Source organism: Oryctolagus cuniculus, chromosome 18 (assembly GCF_051225735.1).
Source record: "Oryctolagus cuniculus isolate XC-2025 breed Fujian yellow rabbit chromosome 18, ASM5122573v1, whole genome shotgun sequence".
Classification (NCBI taxonomy): domain Eukaryota; kingdom Metazoa; phylum Chordata; class Mammalia; order Lagomorpha; family Leporidae; genus Oryctolagus; species Oryctolagus cuniculus.
The window spans coordinates 14,097,077-14,101,266 of NC_142884.1; positions in this window are offsets into that span (position 1 = coordinate 14,097,077).

A 4,190-nucleotide genomic window follows, 5' to 3' on the forward strand; every position below is an offset into this window, starting at 1 on the left:
GACTTCTCTCTCTGCATTTCAAATAAATAAATGAATAAATAAATGTTTATTATTTATTTATTTTTATTTGACAGGTAGAATTATAGACAGTGCGAGGAAGACACAGAGAGAAAGGTCTTCTTTCCTTGGTTCACTCCCCAAATGGCCATCGTGGCTAGCGCTGCGCCGATCCGAAGCCAGGAGTCAGGCGCTTCCTCCGGGTCTCCCATGCGGGTACAGGGGCCCAAGCACTTGGGCCATCCTCCACTGTCCTCCCAGGCCACAGCAGAGAGCTGGACTGGAAGTGGAGCAACCAGGACTAGAACCCGGTGCCCATATGGGATGCCGGCACCGCAGGCGGAGGATTAACCAAGTGAGCCATGGTGCCGGCCCCCTAAATACAATTTTTTTTTTGGACAGGCAGAGTTAGTGAGAGAGAGAGACTGAGAGAAAGGTCTTTTTTCCATTGGTTCACCGCCCCAAATGGCTGCTACGGCCGGTGCGCTGCACCAATCTGAAGCCAGGAGCCAGGTGCTTCTCCTGGTCTCCCATGCCGGTGCAGGGCCCAAGCACTTGGGCCATCCTCCACAACCTTCCCGGACCACAGCAGAGAGCTGGACTGGAAGAGGAGCAACCAGGACAGAATCCGGCGCCCCGACCGGCCTGCAGGTGCTGCAGGCCGAGGATTAGCCTAGTGAGCCATGGTGATGGCCAAATGTTTTTAAAATAGAGATTTGTTGTTTGTTTATTTGAAAGGCAGAGTCACAGAGAGGGAGGGAGAGACACAGATCTTCCATTTGCTGGTTCTCTCTCCAAATGGCTGCAATATCTGGGACTGTGCCAAGATGAAACCAGGAGCCTGCAGCCAGGAGCCAGGAGCCCAGAGCTTCCTCTGGGTCCCCGATGTGGGTTCAGGGGCCCAAGCACTTGGGCCAATTTCCACTGCTTTCCCAGGTGCATCAGCAGGGAGCTGGGTTGGAAGTGGAGCAACTGGGTCTCAAACCAGCATCCATAATGGGACGCCAACATCACAGGCAGCGGCTTAACCCACTATGGCACGGTGCTGACCTCAAAAAATAATTCTTAAAGAGAAAGAAAGAAAATGTTTACAAATCACAAACAAATAAGCAAACAAAAGGCTTCCTAGGCTGGCGGGGCGGGGCGGGGGGGTCCTTCACTTAGAGAACAGACGTCCCTCTGCCCACAGCCGAACTCTCCCTCACACCGATGCAAGCCGTGAATTGAGAAACCTCGTCCTAATCCATGCAGCCTTCCCCAGACACAGTCAGCTCCCACTTGTGCCTGGGAGAAGCCGCCCCAGACGCTGCTGTCTCCCTCCTGTTAGCACGGACAGCTCCCCTCTGCATGCATGGAGAACCTCCTCTGGCCGCCGTGAAACCTTTTTGTGGCTGTCTGAACTGCTTTCCAAGGACCCACCAAAGGGGTAGGATCACTTTTTTTTTTTTAAATAAACTTATGTCTTCATTTCATTCTTGCACAATCTTTTTCTTGGTAAAGATTTGTTTTGATTTGGAAGGCAGAGTTATATAGAGAGAGGGGGAGATATCCTCCATCCACTGGTTCATTCCCCAAATGACACCAATGGCTGGGGCTGGGCCAGGAGCCCGGAACTCCATCCGGGTCTCCCACATGGGTGGCAGGGCCCCAAGCACTTGGGCCATCCTCCTCTACTTTTCCAAGCTCATCAGCAGGGAACTGAGCAGAACTGAAATGGGATGCCATTTGCAGGCCGCAGCTTAACTTGCCATGCCACAATGCCAACCCCTTAACAAAAAAATTTTTAAAAAGATTGTGGAGGCCGGCGCCGCTGCTCACTAGGCTAATCCTCCGCCTAGCGGCGCCGGCACACCGGGTTCTAGTCCCGGTCGGGGCGCCGGATTCTGTCCCGGTTGCCCCTCTTCCAGGCCAGCCCTCTGCTGTGGCCAGGGAGTGCAGTGGAGGATGGCCCAGGTGCTTGGGCCCTGCACCCCATGGGAGACCAGGAAAAGCACCTGGCTCCTGGCTCCTGCCATCGGATCAGCACGGTGCGCTGGCCGCAGCGCGCCGGCTGCGGCGGCCATTGGAGGGTGAACCAACGGCAAAGGAAGACCTTTCTCTCTGTCTCTCTCTCTCACTGTCTCACTGTCCACTCTGCCTGTAAAAAAAAAAAAAAAAAAAAAAAAAAAAAAAAAAAAAGATTGTGGATGGGGTCGGCATTGTGGTGCAATGGGTTAAACTGCCTCCGGCAATGCCAGCACCCCATCTCGGTGCTGGTCAGGTCCCAGCGGCTCCACTTCTAATCCGGCTCACTGATAATGGCCTGGGAAAGCAGTGGAAGATGGCCCAAGCACTTGGGCCCCCGCATCCATGTAGAAGACTTGGATGAAGCTCCTGGCTCTCAGCTTCAGCCTGGCCTAGACCCTGACAGTGTGGCTATTTGGGGGGGGGGTGTGTGAACCAGCCGATGTAAGATATTTTTCAGTCTCTCTCTCACTTTCAAGTAAACATAGCTTTAAAAATAATACATATATAAATGTTTTGATTTTTTTTTTTACAATATTTATTTATTTACTTGAAAGGCAGAGTTACAGAGAGGCAGAGGCACAAAGAGGAAGAGAGAGGTCTTCCATCCATTGGTTCACTCCCCAGATGGCCACAGTGGCAGGGTCTAGGCCTGGCTGAAGTCAGGAGCCAGGAGCTTCATCCAAGTCTCTTACATGGGTGGTGGGGCCCAAGCACTTTCCCAAGCCATAGCAGAGAGCTGGATCGGAAGTAGAGCAGCCGGGACTCGAACCGGCGCCCATATGGGATGCCGGCACTGCAGACAGAGGCTTTACCTGCTATGCCACAGTGCTGGCCCCTCGCTTGTTTATTTGAGCAGCAGAGAGAGAGAGAGAGAGAGAGAGAGAGATCCTATCTGCTGACCACTCCCCAGATGCCTTCAATGGCTGGGTCTGGGCCAGGGGTCAAAGCTGGGGAAACCGGAATGTCATCCAGGTCTCCCACATGGGCGACAGGAACCCAGCCACTTGCACTAGCTGGAAGTTTAAGTCAGGAGCTGGAGCCAGGAATAAAATGCAGGGACTCGGGTATGGGATGTGGGCGTCGCGACGGCTTAGCGTCTGCCCCTGAACCCTCCCGGTGCGTTTCAACCTTCCCCAGACCCAGCATCTACACAATGTGCAGTGTGAGCTAAAAATTCCCCTCAACCCCAGGGCCACCCAGGACGAAGTGGGAACGGGCTTCTAGAATGATGTAAATTAGTAACAGTAGTAGGATACGGATACGTTACAGAGTACGGACTATGGAATAGCACAGGTGGCAGCATAACACTGCTTCCTAGCGTGAACTACTATGCACAGTGAAGCTTCCACAGTCTCAAGGCGTCTCCTCCGTGGACAGTGTTTCCTCGTGGGAAGTGTGAAGGGCTCGCCACACTCACTGAACCCCCTTGGCCGACTGACAGTTCCTCTATGGCTGCAGGCCACGGCCCGATCTCTCACCCGCGGACACTAGGGCCTGCGACAGGTCAGATACATTTTCTTCAGCACTGGTACAAATCTCGGGCAGACACAGCCCTGGGAGCCCATCACGGACGAAGAGAAACCTCGCGACCGGCGCACCAGGCTGCGGGCAGCCCAGGTCCAGGGCAAGTCCAGTGCGCACCGCACGCACGGGTGCCCTGTGGACGTGTGGACCCCGTGCGTGGGCAGCACGGATCTACTACTAACAGGACATATCCCTCCCCTCCGTATCCACAGTGTGACACTCCACCCCCGGCTTAAAAAAATCTCCTTCCTCGCGGGTGTAAACACCCACCAAGTGTCGCTCTCCACGGAGGGCCGTGGGAAGTCAGTCCTGTATCTCGGACCCGAGAGGGCGGTCGGCGAACTGCGCCGTCCCGAAAGTCAAAGTCTTGGAGAAGGTGACTTGGCCCCAGGGTCCCCCAGCCCCAGGCCGCACGCGCTGCGGCGCGCGCCACCCGACTAGTGCGCGTCCTCTCCCCTCCCGGTGGCAACAGAGCTTTCCGCGGGGCCGCGCCAGACTTTTCGAGACCCTTGATTGGTCGTGGACCAGGCCGCCGACAGCCAATCAAGCGGGGGAAAGGTGACATCACTGGTTCTCCTCCCCTCCCCCCACCGCAAACTTCCCTACTCTGCTACCGGCAGCAACAACCACGTGGGGGAGGGGTAAGAGAGTAGAACCGGTGA